The sequence below is a fragment of the Cupressus sempervirens genome, chromosome 4 (genome assembly GCF_028749045.1).
Source record: "Cupressus sempervirens isolate cs-2001-9-10 chromosome 4, ASM2874904v1, whole genome shotgun sequence".
Lineage (NCBI taxonomy): Eukaryota > Viridiplantae > Streptophyta > Pinopsida > Cupressales > Cupressaceae > Cupressus > Cupressus sempervirens.
In genome coordinates this window covers 187,934,027-187,956,901 of record NC_143121.1, presented here as the reverse complement: position 1 = coordinate 187,956,901, position 22,875 = coordinate 187,934,027, and positions in this window count along the sequence as shown.

Below are 22,875 nucleotides of genomic sequence, written 5' to 3'. Positions count from 1 at the left end.
CACAATCCATGTGCTCTCCTCTCATGCAATCTAAGCCCTCCATGAGCTTTTTCTCATCCTTGCATCTTAGCCCTCAATCCCTCAAGCCTCTTGCCTATAAATTGGATCCTTCCCCTTTGCAAAATAACACAATCCATGAAGTAAAGTCATAATGCCATTTTGAGAAGCCATTTTACATCAAAACCATACACTCACACCCAAATTCCAACTCAATTTGAAGCCCTTTTTGAAGCATAAAGCTTGAGCATACATCCTATCTATTTAGACAAAGCTACTCAACAAGAGAGCTTCTCATTGAGAAAGCCCATTAATGGCTCATATTCTCAATTGAGAGCTCATCTTAGTCTATCTTGAAGTTTATGAATTTTGTTTAGTTTGTAGAAGCTTTATTTAAATTTGGTTTCTATTAGCATACTAACATTGCTCATATACAGAACCAACTTTAACAAAATCACAATTAGCTTTCTACTCTTTAGGCTTTATAGAACCAAGGTGGGTATACCTAAGGGATGATTCAATTTTCTTGTTGTTGTAAGAGAACTCTATTAGTTTCATTCTAATTCTCATCCTCAATCCTCAAACACATACCTAAGTTTGACATTTTCAACAAAACACATCCCATATAGCAAATTTGGTCATAAATTCTTCTATAGATTTGCAAAAATTCTTAGTAATAGTAGCTAACTAAAGCTAGAACAATCCATGCAAACAACTATTGACCATCTTTGAAAATCTTCATAAAAAGAAAGTAAAAATTTATTGTGACTTTAGACTTGATATTCATTTATTATATCTCTCTACAGGCTAGATAAATTAGATTAGTGCCTATTCCATTGGGATTCAGAGTCTACTACAAATTTATGGATCTAATTTGTTGCCTTAGAACAAATTTTATGAGCAATTCTCACTCAAATTCATCCTTGCATATATCCTTTATATTACCATAGCCATCTCATCAAATTCATCAAAGGTTTTACTTAATTCATTGAATTAATTATAGTAATGAACTGACATACAACCTAAATAAATTGCGTTCAATTGCACCAGCTTTACTCATGGAATCTCAAAATAACCAAGTAATAATAAAGGATAATTTTTTTAGAAAGAAATGATATGGGGACAACTCAAACTTTGTATTAATTTCTTTGAATATTGTATACAATTGTAGAAACTTATAATGACTTTAGAAAGAGACACAAAGATCATTCTATATTGATGTATTCTCAAAAAATATGTAGAGAAGACATATCATAAAGTTGCTCAAAGACTAGACCAAAAAAATTCTAAGTGTAATACTAAAAATGCATTAGAAATCAGACCCTTCTCTAGCCCTAGAATCTCACTTATATAATGTAAGATGCAACAAGCTTCAGGCATAGAGAACTAGCAAGTGTCTATTACAAGAGATATTTACATACACCTATCACAAAAAGACAAAATTGTGGCTAACAAAAAGATTTGTACATCAAACATTCCTTTCATGGGTCCCTTTCTATTACATCCTTTTATATTACTAATTTTCTAATTGGCTACTATTCTGAATCCTCAACATATGTGGCTGCCAGACTTGCTAGTGATGTGTAAGGTTCTAATTCATGTAGTTTCACCTCCACTCTAGCATTTTCACTCATATCATTATGTGTTACCAAAGTGACAGTTACTCTTAACTCTGTGTTTGTTGAGTCATCTAACTGATCAATTACATCTTTTGCATGAGATAACTACCCTTCTTCTTTTACAGCTACTGATGGAGGTGGATCGATGATTTGTAATTCATCTGCTTGCATGTCATCATCATCACTTTTAGCTTCTTCTAGTTGCTCACCAGAAGCAATATCCTCCATCCACTTGTCAAAAAGTGCATCATTTGGCCACTCAAAATGTAGAATATCTTATTGTTTCTTGAGAACATATTCTGCTTCCCTATCAATATCAACAAATTCTTGTTTCAAAGAATCAAAGAATATTTGGGCTTTCACTATTTTTTTAGTTGTGGTAGCCCACCATGCATACCCTGTTTCATTTATAATTTTATTCATCCTTAGGCAAAATAAATCATCAAGATCCTTAGCCCACTCATCTTTGTTTTTCAAATTATTTCTCCTATCTAGGGCATGAGGAAACAAACTAAACTTTTGGCTCTTAGATTTGTTGAAATAGCCAACTATTATTCTTTGTAAATGAATTCTCTTATTGTCGAAATCAAAAAGATCAGAAACAATATCAAAAGTTTCTTCAATTTGATCAAATGAGGCTTTTATGACAGAATAACATAAAAATGTCATTTCTTTCCTCCTTCTTACCAACTTATTCACATCAAGCTTCAAAGCCTCATCACTTGCTTTCAGTTCCTCCCAGATACTTATCACTCTAGCGTAATGATCATACACTAGTGGCCATTCAATTTTGTCCCCCAAATATGCGAGAGCCTTTCTTAATTTGTCTTCATATTTTACATTCAACTCTACATGTAAGGCCCATAGCTTACTCTTTTCTTCTTCAAAATCTTTAGTAGTGTAATATTGTGGCCTCTGTGGGGTATTTGGCATATCTATGAGAGGAGTGGATTTAAAAGGCTCCACTAGAGGGTGAGGATATGTTATTCTAGGTCTTGTAGACCTCCCCAATAATTTATTCTCAAGTTCAATCCTCTTTTGAACTTCCTTATTGTAGGCCTCTAGAATTGTTTCATATTTACTTTATAATTCAAACATGGCCTCTTCTTCCTTCTTAGCAATGGCTAAAACAAATTGGGATGAATCTACATTCTAATGTATAGTCTGCACATGAGAGGTATCAGCCACTCTCCTCACAATGATGTTTCCTATTAATCCTAATTCATCCGGCTATGATGAAATAGCCCTGGATCCCCTTCTTAGTGACCACATAACTAGAGCAACTTGATCTTCACTGAATGAAGTCCTTGCAAACTCCTTTTTACAGGGGTCTTGTAATTTCAATTTATTTGAAATAGAATTAAAAATCAATGCATCTGCAATATCCCAATTGGGAAACAATAATATATTGGAAGCCTTTACCATTTTCCTCCCCTCTTCAGAGATTATGTTTTGGAACTCTTGAATTATTTGTTCCTTTATCTAATTTTGTAGGGATACCTCCTCTAGTTTAGGATGCTCTATCCTCAACTAGTTGCACCTTTCTTCAAATTTATTCATGTTGGCTCTCCATGAAAATTTGTAGAAAACCCTAGATTTAACAAAATTATCATCTGATAAGAATTGTTGACTTGCTTTTTCCACTATAGGGTCTAATTCCCTTCCCTTGTAATCTACAATTGTCAACTCAAAACTTGGTGTTGGAGGCTCCTAGGGGTCTCCTTCATTTATTTCTGGCCGTGCAACAAAAATCCCCCCTTGTGATCCCAATTGTTCAATTTTCTCTTTAGTGAGTTGTTCCTCTTCAATTCTCAAAGGGTTTTGTGAGGGTGAGTATTCCTCAACATGAGGATCCTCTTCCCTTATTATTTTTCTCCTTTTTAGGGAGGGCTTAGAAGGCCTCTCTTCCATGACATCACTAGTGTACTCAACTATTTATTTTCCCTTGTCCACAGTGGTCCCTTTATTTTGAATAATAGTATACCCTGGCCTTTTCTAGATAATTAATTGGTCTGCCCCTATATTGGGAGTAAAACCCAATCTTCTCATCACTTCCATAGCCTTATCTGGGTAAAATCTAACAAAGAATTGCCTCAATTATTTCAGAAAAAAGTATTCATAATTTTATTTATCTTGTCTACATTTGTAACAACATTTTCCAAAGGACTATAACTTGCATCAAAACAATGAATGAAATCCAAAACTTTAGAGAAGACTCTCCATTTTTCCTTTCTAGTCTCTTGCTCTTGCAAGGAGTACTTATTCTTTATTATATCTTCTAGAAAATAGAATTTGTGCTCAATTTTTCCAAGCTTAATTCTATCCCTCAAAGAAAAATTATAAAATCCCTTAATATGACACAAATAATGGTGAGAAATAACCATCTTGTATGGATCAAAAATTTTGTTCAAAGAAAGCCAACCTCCTTTTGTGATTACAAAATGATGGGCCACTATGCAAGTGGGGAATATTAGCCCTTTTGATCTTTTCAACAATTTTTTTTCCTCTACTTCTCCTAACTACTACAAAAATTTAGCTACTCCTACCTTCAAGGGTAGTTAGTAAGGTAGTACATGAGGACTTCCTTTAAAACCATAAATTCTAAATACAGTAGAAATAGAGTATGGGATGATATCCCCCCAATTATATGAAACTTTCAAACTACTGGGGTTATCCATAGGCCTAATGAGACCCATTAATGCCTTGGGGATTCTAGGATTGTCACTCAATAAGAGGCATCTTAGCTTGGAAGCGAAATACCTATCAAACCTGATAAAGCTAGTGTTCTCTACATCCCAAGTCATATTTGCACTCCATAATTGGACTAGTGGTGCTTCCCCATTTTCTTCTCTGTTTAACTTCATATCTTTACCAAAATATGTAGCTCCATTAAACAAAAACATGTGCATCAACAAAGAATAATGACCAAAAGTTTTTTCCACCTTGCCCTTGGCAATCCCAATTAATCCACTGTGAATTTTCTCAGCTAAGTAAGAAGAAAAATAAAAAATTATGTCCAGACCAAAGGATAAAATTTGAATGACCATATACATGAAATCCATAGGCATAAACTCCTCTTCATCCCTCCCAAAAACTCTGCACAGGGTCCTATATATCTCTATAGCCCTGATGTTGAAGTATGCCCTTTTGAAAGGTTCCTTGGAAGTTATTGTTATTGCTGGCAGGGTTTTGATTTTACCTATATGTTCCTTCAGTGCACCTTGCCTAATGGTATCTTTCTTAGATTTGCATTCCTTTTCTAACCCTTTCGAATCAATGGGCACATGTTAATCAGTGAGAGGCCCTAAACCAAAAACTTCTCTAATTTCATCTGGGTAGACTATAATTAGGACTTGACCATCAATTCTTCTTACTACTCTAATGGCTTGGTTTTAGTTCTTTTCCATAGCTTCAAGAAGATCATAGTCCATGAAAACACTCGGAACCACTAGCTTCCCTAAATCAAGATTCTAGATATTGGCATGTGGGGCAAATATATTCCTCTCTAAAAACCATTTTTTAAACAAGTCCACCCTAGTTTGAGAGGTATTGGCATCATTGACCTGATTCCCTTTGTCATGCAATCCATTTGCTATTTTCAACCTAGGGTTTAATGTAGTAAGCTTTTTAACTTGTATAGTTTTAATAGTGGAATTTAGGAGTAGCTCAAGTAAATTATCATGGACATTCCTATCCAAGTAATTATCCTGACCAAAAAATCCCTTCTTTGGAGGCATTTTAGATTATAAATTACAAAACTATGACATTACAAATATTATGATATAATTACTTACTTGAATCTTCATTCATTCCTTTTTGTCATTTTGTAGTCTATTCATGATCAATGGAATTCTTCTTCAAAATCTTATCAGGCTCAACACAATCTCCTCAGAAATGGCTTCTACTAAGGAAAAGCTTGAAATATTTGTTCATGTGGGATGGAATTGAGGAAATATTTTTTTATTATACTCTATTTTTCTTTTGCACATGAAGCTTTCATTCCTCATAAATGCATAGAATAGAAAAAATAGAGTGGCATCATCTTTCCTTTTAAATTTGTGCTGTTGATCTTTGAAAAAACCTATGATCCAAGGACAAAAATAGGGCAAACTCATCTTTCTTCTTAACACATTGGTAATCAAACCAATGAAATTCTTCTATTTGTACCTTTCCTTCATTGCTGGCATTTTAGTTTGGACCCACTGATGAATGGGGACATGTGTCATCAAATCACTACCTCACTATACATAACTTTCAAGCATCTTGCTATAGCGAAGTAGAGACAGCCCTTGATTCTACTTTGATCATGTGGAGGACATTTGATACATCACTTAAGAGAAATATGGTGGGGCCCTTATTTTCTACCTCACTATAAATAACTTTCGTGCAACTCATCATAGAGAGATAGCGACATCTATAGATTTGAGATCAACCTGAGGGCATGGAAACTGCATAAATTTATTAAGATGTGGTGGGTCCCATATTCTCTACCTCATTATTCATAAAAAAGAACACCTTTCCATAGTGAGGTAGTGATAATTATTGATTCTACTTTGATCAAATGATTAGAATCTTTCATATGTTTTATGCATGCGGTGTGGATCCAGGTTATTGATGATGTGAGAAAATCATGCAAAGCTAGCATATAATACAATATTTTAATCCTAGTCACATTGCCACATTTCTTGGGTCCCACCATGTGTTCATTTCCTGGTAGGTCACTATGTTGCTAATGACGAGATGCATAATTTTCACAACAACGACATAGCAAGCTCCGGTGTCTGATCAAAACTTGGTGCTTGAAAGGATAAAGGAAAATCAAACCATAATTGCCCTCGTTAATGCTTCTAACATGACAATCATTACTCACCATGCCACTTGGAAGTCTTTATGGTAACTGAGAAGTTTGGCATCCATCATGTCATGTATTTCTCAGCTATTTTCTATGTCACTACTGGTGAGATGTTTAGTTTTTCCAACAACATTATAGTGAATCATCGGAGAAAGCATATTTCAGTGATTTCTTTTGCCCACCTTTTTATTGGGTTCCTTTTCCTGCTCTGACAACATTGACAAAATGCATGTGACTAAAACTTTGGACACAATACAATTTTTGATCACTGCGACTCCATTTCATGGCCCCATCCTTTAGTTTTGTGGTATTTTCTATGTTGCATAGGGTAAAAAGTACACATCTTTCCATAGTGAGGTCGAAAATTGCCATAGATCTTACCAGAATTAGACAATGAGAAACATAAGAGAAAAGGTCACTTGGGGGTGCGAAAAATTTGAAATGAATACAAAATATTCGCAAAATTTTAAAAAAGATTTTGCACCCAAATTTTTTAAAAGGAACAAGACATAGGGTTTAATGAATGTTTTCAATGGCTAACAAATCTGGAAGGATAAAGACGATAAACCCTAATCAACATTAAGGGATTCAATTCTAATTTTTTGTACCTAGGTTAGGGAAATTTTATCATAGAAAAAATCAGACCAACAAGGGAGATATGAAAGCTGATGAAAATAGAAATGACAACAATTTTTTTTCTTTTTTTTTCTTTTTGACATTTGCCTTACTATTTTAACTTAATTATACTTTTCATTTAAGTAACTTGGTTGATTAGTTTGGTTTTCCATCAATGCCAAAGAGGGAGATTGTTGGAATCTCATTGAAAAGATTATTGACAAATTACTAAGATTGTTGAAGAAGTATGTTTCAATCATTTTTTTGTCATCAATGTCAAACTTGCTCTTTTTTGGTAAGACAATTTCTTATAAGATCCAAGCTCTATCACTCAGTTGATTGATGAAGAGGATTTAATCAATAAGATGTAACAAAAAACCTAGAGAAAAGGTTGAGTTATGATTTTGTAATGACGTGCAAGGATTAGTTAAGACAATGGTGAAATAATGTATTAGTAATATACTTGAAGATACAAAGGTTGGCCACACTTAATAACTTTAGAAGAACAAGTTATAAAAAAGGCTATTTGTAAAGCCTGAACAAAGTCTATAGTGAGTGTTGAGAAAAGTTAGTTTATGCCAAGCAGATTACCAGTATGTGCTGAGTAAATGGAAAAACTAGTGTGTGCCAAGTAACTTAGTTAGTGTTGATAAAAATGTAATAGTGTCAAGCATCAAAAAAACATAGTTGATACTGAGTGGAAATGTAATAGGTACCGAGTAACACAGTATGTGTCAAGTATCAAAAATTCAATAGTGCCAAGTTGCTACATTATTTGAAAATTCAAAGATTCATAGATTTGAGTTGATAAGCTTGTTACCTTGAATTTTGTAAACTAGATGAAAGATAAGGATGTTGAGTTGGTGCTACCAAATTCTAAGCTAACCATTTTTAGGTGAATACAAGCGGATTCCATAAGAAGTTTCTAGAAGGAGACAAGATAATGCATAGATACATTGTATCCTACCTAATCAATTCAAACCCTTATTTTCACGAGGAAAATTAGAGTAGGAAAAGAATTGAAAATTTCTATTTAAGGAATGCAAGGTCATAAGATGAAACCAAAAGAAAGTGGTCAAGTAGATTGGAGAGTGGTGCCAAGGAGAAGGCATTAAGAATGTTAAGAGAAAACCTAAGAGAATAGAGTATAGATGTCCTGCTTCGTCAAGGGACCATTGAAGTGACTAAATTGGTACAACAAGAAAGAAGCTTAAGGAGACATAAGCTTGAAGAGGGAACAAGTTGTTAGAATAGTAGAGATTGAAAGTGAAGTATGTTTGTGGATAGAATAGTGATTTGATATCAGCAAGTCAAGTTGTAAGTCTTTCTAGGTCAAAAGCCCTTATTGAATACTCTTTAGAAATTATATTAGTTAGGGAAAATCTTTTGGACTAAGGTTGTTTTAATAGCTATTTGAAAATCCTTTAACAAGGTGACATTCCAAGTGAATATTCTAAAGTCCTCTAACTAGGCTCACTCCTAATAGGGTGGTTGAAATCCCTTAATTGGGTCAGATTTAATATTGTGTGTTGTAGCCTTTAATAGGGTAGGCCCTTTATAGGGCATCACTTCAAAAGAGTGAGAAACAAGGTAGCATGTTACTAGTGGTTTTTCCCAAATTGGGTTTCCACATAAATCATTGTGTTATGTGTTGATCTTTCATGTTTTATTGTTTCATGTTGATTTATTAGTAACCTACAAGTTTGGCTTGGATGCATGAATGTTTAATAGGCTCACTAGGATAAGAGAAATTTTTTATTGGACTTTGAGTAACTAATTCACACTCCCCCTCTCAGTTACTCTAAAGAATTCTAATAGATTCTGTCATATAAACTTTGATAACATTGTGAAAGTTAGTAGTACATTTGCAGTAAGAGACTTTCCTAAGATAAAAAAAACCTACAAATGTTTTTAATAAAGAATGTATTTTGGTTAAGAAGTTGCACGTTGATTTATTAGTAACCTACAAGTTTAGCTTGGATGCATGAATGTTTAATAGGCTCACTAGGATAAGTGAAAATTTTTATTGGACTTTGAGTAACTAATTCACACTCCCCCTCTCAGTTACTCTAAAGAATTCTAACAGATTATGTCATATAAACTTTGATAACATTGTGAAATTTAGTAGTACATTTGCAATAAGAGACTTTCCTAAGATAACAAAACCTACAAATGTTTTTAATAAAGAATGTATTTTGGCTAAGAAGAGGAAAGTATCATTTCCCAACAAGAAGTTCACAACCATAGAGACGTTGGAAATTGTTCACACAGATCTAAGTGGTCCCTCAAGAACAAGAGGATTCTATGGTGAAAGGTATCTTATGATTTTTTATTATGATTTCACTATATTGATGTGGGTATCATTTCTTAAACAAAAGTATAAGGAACTTGAGAAGTTTAAGATATATGAGAATAGACTTAAGAATGAATATGATGTAAAGACAATGTGTTTGAGATTAGATAGAGGGGGAGAATTCACCTCTAAAGAGTTTTACATGTTTTATGAAGAAAATTGAATTAAAAGACAACTATCTGAAGTCACATAGAACACTTGAATAGAATGGGATTGCTAAAAAACAAAATAGATGAGTAGTAGAGGAAGCAAGAGAAATGTTGTTTGAGAATGATTTTTCTAAAAAAATTTGAAGAGAAGCATTCAATACCATAGTATACACCTTGAACAAAGTATAGATTAGAAAAGTTATGAACACAAAACCCTATGAATTATGGTTTTGTAATTCACTATCAGTTAAGTATTTTAGAGTATTTGGAAGTAAGTGCTACATTAAGAGAGATGATGATATTGGTAACTTTGATCCAAGAAGTGATGAAGGTATTGTTAGCCATTTTCATGCCCCTCATTTTTCTTCTTGGTTGCCATCATTAAAATTTGATTAGAGATATCTATTCATGGAACCAAGGTTTGCACAGTGTGCTAAACCTACTAAAACCCTAGTTATCTCCTTCAATTCGATGATCGTATGTCATTTTCATATTTTTTGTTAAGTGTTATGATATTACAATTAGGGTTTTTAGCATCTAGTCATAGGCCTTAAATCTTCCCTTGTCCAATGTTAAGAAGTAAAGGCTAGAAGCATTCCTAAAGCTAAATGTTGAGTCTCCCAATCTTACAATATCCCATATATCCTATCATTGTGGGTGTGTGTTTTTAAGTTCGAGATCTTAAAATCATCCCATACCATGTCATTGTAAGTTATTTATGGTAGATGGTAAGTGATACAATGTTATAGCAAGCTAAAAAAATGTATGAGTATAAAGGCTATAAAGGGAACCTATAACCATACAAGAAAAATGAGATCATAGGATTGTAAGACATAAAGTGTATAGGTTATGAAGGGTTATGATCTTATGCTGAATTGAGAATTGCATAAGCATAAAGGATTATAGGGAGAATTCTAAAGATATGAAAGGAAGTAAATTGTAAGATCATAGGAGAAAATAGTGAAGGTGTTTGAAGCCCAGACAAAGGAGAGACAATAGCTAGGGTATGGTTGGGAGTCAAAGGAAGAAATAATAGTTAAGTTCACAGTTATTTCTCTATCACACAAGGTTAAGGGTAACACAAAGTTAAGGCTATGAAGCAATGAAATGCTTTGGTCATAGTTTTGCAAGGTTAAATGCTAAACTCTAATTTTAAGTTGCAAGGATGAGATGAGTTGACACCTATCCCTACGAGCCCCTCTCTAATTTTCAAGAAATGTAAAATGATGCATCTTCCTAGCCATCAAATTTGAGAAGATTGTATGCAAGAAAACCTACCTGTTGGAAGCAAGAGGAAACAATCAAACATTAGCTACAATAAATATATCAAGTATTCAAAATAAAATGAAGCATAACTAACACTTGATTGAGTTTTGAAACTCAAAGCAACCAAAAGACCAAGTCCTCATGCAACCTCAAGAAGCTCAACAAAGGCACCTATGAGAGGCCTTGTTGGTGTGCTTTTTATTAGAGGGATGTTGTTGTGCTCTCCAAAAAGACAACTATATTGAACCTCTTGATGTGAAATGCAAATATGAAAATGAAACTATGCTAAATGAGTGGAGAATACGTCAAACAATGGCTATGAGGGTAGCCATGCTTGAGAGTATTCAAAGGATATAAAAGTGGAATGCAATAAACAAACTAAGCTAATATGAAAATGAAATGAAATCTATCAACTACCAAATGGGTAGTATCAAATGCAACTCTAGAAAATCACTAAAAGCTCAAATGACAAAGTAGCATGATAATAATGCATATGAGGGAAATGTAAAATTCTTGAGACAAGGGCTCTATTTATAGGCTTGAGAGAGGCCTTGGGGAGGTGGAATCTATGTGGCATCCACATAGGTGCCACAAGGGAGACATATAAACAAGTCATGGTTATGGTCAACATTCAAAGTTTGAGACAAAAATGTAAGAGGTGGGAAGTGTGAGAGGTGTGAGAAGTGTGAGGATTCCTCACACATCTATGAAGACATGCTTAGGATTAAAAGGGATTTTAGCAAAGTATTTAGGATAAATAAGTGGGATTAAGCAGTGAGTAGGCTTAGAAGGATGAAAGTGATGGGTGTAGACTAGGTTTTAGGGTAGGTTTAAGATTAAATTAAATAGGATTTAATTTAATCATAGGTTTAGAAAATTTAATGGGATGAAGGAAATTAAATAAATACGATTTATTTAAAAGGGGATTTATGGAGGGTCATGCATTAAATTTTTTTTAAACATTAAGGATGAAAGTATTTAAATTAAATCTGTATACCTTATGAAAGTGAACCTATTTAATTAAATAAGTAGAAGAATATGAAAAATATGATTAATAAATAAATAATTAATTATAATTTCAAGGGAAATATTAAATAAATTAATATAGTGTTTGGGATGATTTTAAGTATCTACATTTTACCCCACTTTGATGTGATGTCAGAATGACATTATATCAAAGAAAAGAAAAATATAGATTACCCAAGAGAGGATAGGAGTCCTAAGAGTGGTGTCAAAGTGATGACAAAGGAGGAGGGTTCCCCCTTGTAAAAATAGCACAAAACATAAATTTTGGGCAATTTTCATGAAAAAGATCTTTGGAAAAAAAGAAATAGGAAGAGAAGGGAATAAATGAAGATGTCGCATGACTTGCGGGTAAATAGGGGATTGATATGGTTAGAAAAGACACGAGCTCAAAAGGGGGCCTTGAAGGGCTTAAATAAGACTCCAAGGGGCTCAAGGAAGGGTCATTTGCACACCTAGAGAGGATAGAACCAGAGTGAAGGATGGACCCCATCGATAGATTACAGCTTGATGAGAACATTCGAGAATACCAAAGATCGATAGAGATGGGCCCACCGGTGAATCAACTAACTTGCTTCATCAATTTTCTGATTACGTAGGCTAGGATGCATTTATGGTGCCATAAATGGGCTATAAACATTGTTGGGAAAAAGTCAATAGTCTCCACCCTATCATCTACATAGACAACAAAACAAAGACCACGATGTTTATAGAGATGATAGGATCCATCCTATCATCTATGTAGATGACAAAAGGGGGATTTGAGGTCTATGGAGATGGTAGGATATGTTCTGTCATCTATGTAGACAAAAAAGAGGGGAAAGGTGGAGTGAAGATGATGATCTCTATGTCATCATCTCCACAGATGAGAAACTGGTAGCCACCAGAGATGCCAAAATAGTGTCTTTTCTAGTTGTCATCTACACTGATAAGTGTTTGCACTGATCAGCATCTCTGTGGATCAACATCTCTATAGATCAGGGTCTATTCTTATTAGCATCTATGTGAATTGGTTTCTATGCTGATTAACATCTTTACTAGTTGGGACAAATTGATAGAGGATAGGAGAGGATGCCCCATACTAAGGATGGCATAAGATAAAGGAAACTAACCATTAGCATGTCTATGCTATAGGAGGAGATGGTGATATTCTATTCGAGGAAGCATTATCCTATGATGATGGTGTTGGAGGAGAGACTCTCAAAGGTAGAGTGGGGACACATTAGGCTATGTAGACTGGATCATGTACATGAGTGGCTTGACCTACAAGCACATTCAACATAGCTATCAGCACTGATTGAGCAATGGCACACACCTACATCTAGCTTCCATCCACCTACTAGAGAGGTGACCATTGCTCTACTCAATGTGTGGTGGATACTACAAGTTCCCATCTATGGGATGTATCCCAAATACATGCTGGAGGGTGTAGATCCCTTTCTACAAGAGTCCTTTGGGTAGTGATGACAGAGCTTACCTACTCAAAGATCATGGCTAACATGGTGAGAGGCACTAGAGCAAAGACTACTGCAATTGGTAGTTTACCTAGCATCACTAATCTGGAGGATGGTGCCAGACCATGTTGGGTATGGCTTTCCCATTGGATGGATATGGGTGTTGAGCACCCTACTATAGGATGATGGTGTGGTGTTCTACTAGGGCTAGACCATTTGGGTAGAGCTCTATCATGCCCTACATATGTGCACCTACAAAGCACAATAGACCATGGGTCTAGGACTAACACTGTTGATGGTATGGTCATGGGAGCACATCAGTGTCACATGGCCGATTACTAGACAGAAGACTAAACATCTTGGTGAGCCATTTTCCTATAGATATAGGCCATTGATATAGTATACCTCCATAGAGTCTGTGGTTTCTTGGCACTGGTGTATCAATAAGATCATCATGTTTGACTAGATGCCATGTGATGGGGTCAAGTGATGGGATAGTATGTTAGCAACTGGCAGAGAGGATGACTCAGAGGATTAGAGTTATCTCCCCTACACTTAGATAGACTGCTAGCTCATTAGGAGGTCCATGCACATTATTATGAGATATATGCCCTCTAGGGTGTAGAGGCAGTTTGGTAGGGTGTAGGATGCAATGCTGGATAGGTTTCTATACCCTGTTGTATCCCAAGAGTATGGAAGGTTATGGGGTTATGGGACCAACCTATGCTTGGCATATATTTCTTGGGTATCTATGTAGCCAGTGCCTTGGGTACATAATCAAGATTAGGGGGATGTTGGGATGACACTAGCTTACGCATAGTAGTGGACAACACATCACCTAGTGTGATTGATAGTGCCTAGGGCACCACCTTGAGTGAAATAGGCTCAGGGAGAGGAGGATGGCACAAGGGATGGAGGGTAGGTAGTGGTGATGCCACTTCCAACATAGGGGCACAACAAGGGCCACAGGGGCATAAAGCCCATGTGAGGAGAGCACCAGGACTAGTATTAGCACTAGCACCAATACCATCACCAACATAGGCACTAGCATAGGTGCCACCAGGTGCATAGGGACAGGGACTAGAAAAGGACCAAAATATGGTCAAGGTTGAGTGGGATAGTCTCTGTATAGAGGTTTCCTGACTCTAGGGTGTGGTATAGGTAGAGCAAGCATGAGAAGATAGTGCATAGTAGGCCTTGGCAGCCTTACAAATAGAGGTGCAGACATAGAGGGCTAGGGCTGATAGTGCACATGAGGCTGTAGCATCCTTGTAGGCATGGATTAATGCTAGTGAGTTTGCCAATTTCTAGATGCATGAGGATACTGATGAGCTCAGAGAGCTAGATACCCTCTAGGAAGAGGTGGCCACACTACAAGTGGAGTAAGACACCCACCAAGCCTAGCTGGATGAGCGTCGTAGGCAGCTAAGATTTGGCCAAATAGTTGTTATAGCCTAGGGTGGCTGTGGTAGTCATGCAAGAGGTGATGGAAGTGCACCAAGTAGAGACACAGTTAATACATGAGGCAACCTATTATAGGTCATTATATCATGATGTCATGCTTGTCGATCAGCGGCAGTTAGAATTTTAGGAAGCCTCTAGCTCATGGACCATAGGAGGCAGGGATATATTAGGGCAGTCTATTGGATAGTGCTAACCTCCATGAGGGGGGTATATAAGGGGGTAGGGCCCTCACAACTAATTGCCTAATTTTGTATAGTGATTAGTTTTGATAGATATGTGAAAATGCATTGAGCTTTTGAGGATGCATTTCTATATGATGACACTATGTGATTCTTTTGTATAGAGGTTGTACACAAACATTATTTTTTTTTGATATATATACAACATGATTGGATGGCCCTATGTGTGTATGGATGACTATCTTATGCATATGATATCTATGATGTGGATACTAATAGTTGTGATGTAAGATGTGTGTGATGTGATGTCGGTTATGACATATATATGATACCTAACGTGTGGATGATGTAGGTTTGCTAGCAAATATGAGTTGTATGCATTATGGTATATTACATGCATGGATGCTCTATATGTATTGTGAGATTTTTTTATGATGTATATGCCACTATATATGATGATTAAAATGGATGTATTTAATGAACTAATGTAATGAACTAATGATGCAATTAAATGAATAAAATGCCTAATGAATATGACAATGAATGTATCCTAAAATGACACTAAGGAATGAAAAATGAATTGATGAAACCTAAAATGTAAATGCAATATGAATGAAACTAATGGATGGAAATTTGTCAAAAATCTTCACTCATAGGAACCAAGTAGTGTACCATAGGAGGGTGGGATAAATAAGGCCCTTGTCTCAAGTATGGCTCAATGAAATCCTAGACTACATGAATCCTAACTACATGATATCAAGCGATTTAGTTGTGTTTATATGGAAGAGCACACCTTAGTTTTATTTTGCAAAAGAGTTTAGGCATTATATGCTATAGAAGCATAAATGTTAAGGCTCCTTTACATGGAATAGAAGCACAAGACCATAGAGACTTTAGGAAAATAGGTGTAGTTGGCATAGTCATGATGGAAAAAATGTCATATACAATGTGGAGAGGTCTAGGCACACCCAAAGTCTTTTTAGGGATCTTTGGTGGAAAGTGTGCTAACCCATTGCCCCCATTGCGCAATGCATAATCATAACCTAAAACTAACACATATGTACTAAAGCATTAAAAAAGAAGAAGATCATACCACAAACAACATGTGTAGTCAATGAGAGCCATTCGTGTGTTACCAAAATATGGAAGATCGAGGCACACCATAAAAGGTTTTCGCTAACACACAAAATGAAATCAACCAAAAAGAGACCTCATGATCAAGTAGTCATTCATTCCACAATTCCTGCCAAGAACCTTAAGGTCTAGAGGTGAATGCCATAATGCCACATATAGGAAGGATTCATCCTATGAAAGTTTCTTTTGTTTGATGCCAATTATCACAATTATTTGTTGGCAAGGGCTTTGAAAAGAACAAGTTTCTTGAATCTTTAAGTCTCAAAGGTGATTTTGTTTAAGTTCTAGTGTGGTCACTACTATGGGAAAATTTTATTGTAATGGGATTAGGACAAACACTCGGCAAAACAAAAAGACTCGTAGACTAGAGGTCTTTCAAAAAATGGAAGTGAAGTGAAGCCTCATAGACAAGAGCGCTTTTTATTGGATGCATGAAAAGTGCAAGCTAGATATGACTTTTGCACAAGAGGGAAATTAAAATGGTGGAATGGAGTGAAGTGAGACAAACCTTATAGATAATGGACCAAAATACTTTTTTCAAGAACTCTTTCTTCATTTTATTAATTTTTTTAGGAACATTTTACAAATGTTTTTGGAGTTTTCACATTTTCTGATTTTTTTAAATTTTTGTGGGACTATATCAACACTTGTGCATTTGATTTATAGATTTGATTGTGTGAATTTTTTTTTTACATCAATGTTTTGGATCACACTCCATGATCCATCATCAGGATGCATGGAAGAGAAGAGAAGGAGAAGAGGAACACTATACAGGAACTGCAAGGCTCAAGCATAGAACCACTTGAGATGTTAGATATTTACAAGCTCAGGGAGTGGCTCTCCCTCTGAAGTGGTAATCTAATATGCTCCAAATCCATATTTGGCTATAATGATAAATGGAACAAGCCAATTAGCTTCAAATTTTCCTTTTTTTTCACAGTTTTGGAGATTCCTCATGTTAAAACTAAGTTATCCGCCTCAAATTCATGTGGCTTGACTTTTTTGTGAAACTAAAGCTAAAGGCAATTTTGATACACATAGAGGTAGTTTAGGGCATTGAGACATCTCTCATCAAGGAGTTGTAGCTCTTGCAAGTGAGAAACTCAATATTCTTCTTCAAACATTAGATTATTGGGAGAAATTCTAAGGGAAGGGAGCTCAATTTTGATGGGTAAGACAATTTCAGAACCATAAACAAGGGAAAATGAAGTGGCTCTTGTGGGGGTACATATGGAGGTATGATAGGCCCAAAGGGAGGGAGCAAGTTGGAGATGCCAATCACGACCAGCTATGTCAATAGTTTTCTTTAGGATTTTCAAAATGGTTTTATTAGTAGCTTTAGCTTGGCCATTGCCTTGGGGGTAGTATTTGGTGGGGAAGTGTTGGGTGATTCTGAATCTCCTACACAATGTGGCAACTTCCTAATTTTTGAAAGGTGTTCCATTATTAGTCATGATATCTTGAGGTAAACTGAAATAATAGATAATGTAGTTCAAGATGAACTTTGAAATCTACTTTCTAGTGGTGTAGGTTAATGGGATAGCTTTGACCCACTTTGTGAAATGCTCAGTAGTAGTAATAATATACTTGTGGCCATTTGCAAAAATTGGGTATACTTGACCAACAAGATCAAATCCCTAGTAGGAAAAGGGCCATGGGGTGATGATGAGTTGAAGGTCTTGGGTGGGGTCATGTATCAAATCGCCATGTTGCTAACAAGGAATCCATCTCTTCACAAAATGATAGGCTTCCACTTCTATAGTAGGCCAATAGTAACCCATTCTTAGGAGCTTTTTTCCTAATGTAAGGCCATTGAAATAGGCACTAAAAATTCCTTGGTAGAGCTCTTCTAACACCATTCTAGCTTCATATAAACTGAGATATTGGAGGAGGGTTCCATCGAAGTGTTTTTAGAAAAGTGTATCACCAAGGATAGTATATCGAGTAGTGCAATGGATGAAGGTTTTGCTTTGATTTTTGAAAAGGGCTATGTGAATGGTTTTGTGATGAAGATAAGTGAAAATGTTAGTGTACCATGGAGATTTAGGACCAATAATCTCACACACTAGCTCTGAATTAGTTTGCTCATAAGCAAGAATAAATAGATTCTCAATAAGAAACTCACACTTAGGACTATATTCAGGCATGGCAATCATTGAAGCAATGGTGGCCATAGCATCTACTATTTTGTTATTAGTCCTTTGTATTTGCTAAAAGACTATCTCTATGAAGTGTTGTTTAAGATCTTCCACAATCCTATGATAAGGAAACAAATTTTCATCCTTGGTTTGGTATTCATCTGTAACTTATTTAATGACCAATTGTGAGCCTCCAAAGACAAGAAGGCTTTTGATATTCCATCTAATAGCTTGGTGTAGCCCTATCCTTCATACTTAGCTATATTTTTTGTGCAAGGGAATGAGATTTTATAAGACTTAGGAATGAGATCTTGTTATGGTGTAACAAACAAAATTCTTGCCTCCAATCCCTTTTTTGTGAAGGAACCATCAAAAAATAGCTTCCATGGTGTACTAGGGGTAATAGTCATAATTATGTCATTTGGAAAATCTGATACAATGGGATGGTCTTCTTGAAGAAGAGCTTTAGCAAGCTGATCTACAATTACTTGTCCCTTAATGGCCTTGTGATCCTTATAGAAAATTTCAAATTCACTTAAAATCAAGACCCATTTTGCAGCTCAACAAGTGAGGGAGGCTTTTGATAGAAAATATTTGAGTGGATCTATCTTGGCACTGAGATGTGAAGTATGATTAAGCATATAATGGCATAGTTTCTACATGCAAAAGACTACTACCAAAAAAGCTTGCTCAATAATAGTATAATTCAACTCATAGCCAACAGGTGTTCAATAGAGATAGAATATGGCTTGTTCATTTCCTTTGTCATCTAGTTGTGCTAACAAAGTGCCTAAGGAAACTAAAGTAGTAGAAATACATAGGATTATTGGCTTGCCTACAATTGGAGGAACTAGAAGTGGTGGATTAGCTAAGTAAGCTTTAACTTGCTCAAATTCTTTCTAACATAGGCAATCCCATTGAAACGTAGTGTCTTTTTGAGGCAAATATTGGAGTGGGTGAACCTTATCTAATAATTGGGACACAAACCATCTGATGGATTGTAATTTTCTTTGAAAACTACGGAGTTGTTTCAATGTGGTGGGTGGAGGCATTTCCATGATGGCTTTCATTTTGGCAGGATCTACCTCAATACCTCTTCTTGACACAATGTAGCCTAACAACTTGCCTAATTTGACCCCAAAAACAATTTTTTTTACATTAAGGTGCACTTTATATTTCTTCAACCTTTCAAAAATGGTTGTGAGTATATTAATGTGGAAGTCACATATCTTTGATTTTCCTAGGATGTCATCAACATAGTCCTCCATTATGACATGTAGAAGATCATGGAATATTGTAGTCATTACACGTTGATAAGTGGCGCTAGCATTCTTCAATCCAAAAGGCATGACTTGATAACAAAAGGTTCCCCATGGGCTGGTAAATTCCATTTTATGTTGATCTTATTCTATAATTTTGATTTGGTTGTAACCGGAGAAACCATCCATTAAAGACAACATCTCATGTTCGACAGTCAAATCCACTATGATGTCTATGTTAGGAAGTGGAAAATAATTCTTAGGACATGTGATATTTAAATCTCAAAAATCTAAACAAACATGGATGCCCTTAGATGCTTTTCTTATAGGAACAATGTTGGAGACCCACTTAGGATAATCAATAGGGTGGATAGACTTTGTCTCTAACATTTTCTGCAATTCTACTTTGACTAAAAGTGCTACCTTAAGATGCATCTTGTGCAACTTTTGCTTCATAGGTTTAATCTTGGGATCTACTATTAAGTGATGCAAAACAAAATTTGTGTCTAAACTAGGCCTGTCCTTGTACATCCATACAAAATTGACTTTACCTTTTTTGAAAAATTTAGTCATTGCCTTTTGTTCCTCAGGATTTAAGGTAGCTGCAATGTAGGTGATTTGTGGATTATCCTCTGTACCCAAGTTGATTGGGATTGTATCCTCATTCAAGATAGATGACTTTTCTAGTGGTAAAGATCTAAATGGAAAGTCAACTTATTCCTCTTCTAGCACCTCTAAGAGGTTTTCACCAGAAGACACATCTTTTATTTTATCTTTTTTTCCATCCAAAAAGTGCCCTAAAAGAGTTTTCACTAGAGGATGTTTCTTTTATTTTTTTAATTTTTTTTTTCTTTTTCACTTTTGCGACTAAGAGAGTTGACTTGGCTACCAAAGTAGGCTTCCTCATTGTATTGGTTATCATGTTTTTAATCTTGGAGATCTTTAAGGCCAAAGAGTGCCATCACTACTTCATCAAATTTACAGATATTGAGAGCTGGTGGTGTGTCTTGAAAGTCCCAATCTATCATGTTAGGGTTATCGAGGGTTAAGTTGGGGGATGAAAGGTCAGCTATGGTAATGGGATATACATGGTTATCTAGGTCATCCTCAATGTATTGGAAGGTTACTTTGAATAATTCCTCCTCTTTCATCTCAGAATTATGTTCAACCATATAATAGTTGTCAGAAAAGGTTACCTTGGGTTTAATGGAGCCCAAACCACATCCTTTAGGATAGCTATTAGCCTCAAGGGGTTTTCTAATTCCATCTTCCTTAGGCCCAAGGCCAGTAACATGATATCCCATATTTTTAATAATTGGAGGAGCCTCAATATATTTGTCTTTAGGAAATTCCACAGGTTCCTCTTTGCCATCAAAACATAGCCAATCTAGGATATTAGACTCCATGTGTTCATCACTAAGTGAACCCCAATGTTCAAATGTGGTCTTATTAACATGCATAATATCCTTATTTGTGGAAGGTGGTATTTGATAAGGTTTTCCAAAGGATCTAGGGGAGAGTGGTAGTTGTCCAATACACAAGGCATTTTCAAACTTATACTCCCCCATTTCTTGGTCAGAAAAAGTAACCTTATTCATTGTAGTATTAATCTTAACATCATCTACCTTATCTTTCCTTTGCAAGAATTGGAATCATTATTGGATAATTCTGGCACTATTCTAGAAGGTGACTCTATTATGGTGAGAGATCTAGGTATAACCTTAGCAAACTCACTAACTAGGAAAAAATTTGTTGGTGCCCCTTCCAATCTCTTTCAACAAGAAAAAGTAAAGGATTTCCTAAAATTGTGACCCGCCTTCCTTGGTGGGGAAATTTCAAGCATTGATGATATGTAGATGATACTACTTTGAGTGTGTGTATCCAAGGTCAACCAAGGAAAATTTTATATGGAAAATCCAAGTCTAGGACATGGCATTTCTTATTTATGACAGCTAGCCTAGCCTTTAGTGGTAACATGATAGCTCCTTTTGATTCTTTATCCCTTTCATCATATGCTTTGATTGTTATCCTTTTATTAATATCTAGAAGGTCCTTTGGAAGTCCCAAGAAATGAACCATCTTCAATGTACAAAGGGTCAAACTAGATCCATTATCTATAAGGACTCTTTTTATCTTATGTCACTATATAAGGACTTCAATGTGGAGCAACATATTGTGGTGTGGACTAGGACCTTGGAAATCTTTGCCTATGAAGATAAGGTATTGTTGTGTGAAAGGTTTCCAATAATGGTGGTGAATTGGGAGGCATTAATGTTTTTAGGAACACGAGAATCTAAAAGAGTAGTCTCAAAAATCTCTTTGTGGATGGGTGATGTGGTGAGGAGCTCCAGAATGGATATTTGTGTAGGAGTCTTACCTATCTGGGATAACACATCATAGTGAGAAGTGGGCCTTTGTGAGGCAAACAACATAGTAGATGCATGTGGAACTAATGAATTAGTGGGGTTGGGAGTGGTTGCATCACAATTAGCTGCTTGTAGGACAAGGGTATTCACATGAGTGTCTACCTCTTCAATGTGACCACATATGGAGTCAAAACCAAATATGTTGTTAGTTTCTATTTTACCACACAAGGAGTCAAATTATAATATGCGGTTAGTAGAAATGTGATAGTGTAATGCATTTGATGTTGAATCTTACTTTACATTGTTCATATTGTTGTTTCCATTGTTGTTGTTGTCATTGTTGTGATCAGGAAATTGTTTTTAAAATATCTTTAGAATATCATTTTTAGAGGATGGTCCTCTTTCTACCTCAATTTCTCCATCATTGACAAGATTTTTAATGAAGATCTTGAGCTTGATACACCTATTTGTGTCATGTCCTTTGATGCGATGGTATTTGCAATATTCATTTTCCTTATAGCATTTTGATTTGGGTTGATTTTCATCAAAGGGTCGTGTGTTGGGGAACGTCATCAAGTTGTGATCCACTAGTTTTTGGAAAATGGCCTCCAAAGGTTTACAAAATTTTGTGAACTTCCTATTGTGATCATAGTCATAGTTGTAATTGTTGTTGGTATTATTGTTGTTGCAAGAAAAAAATTGTGTTTGATTTTTGTTTTGATTTTGATTTTCATAGTTTGAATTGTTGTTGTTTCAGTTATGATAGTTGTTGTTGCTATTTCCACCTTGAAGGTTTTGTACACTTTTAACATTGATGACATGATCGTGTGTGACACCTTTGTTTTTGGACCAGAATTTGGGTTTATTATTGTTATTTGTGTCCTTTTTTGAGGATGATGAGCTATGATGTTTAATGGTACCTTTTTCTAAAATCCCATTTTCAATATTCTTGTCTTCCTTGACTAAGGTGGAAAAGTCTTTGAGACTAGCCATCTTCATGTAGAAAT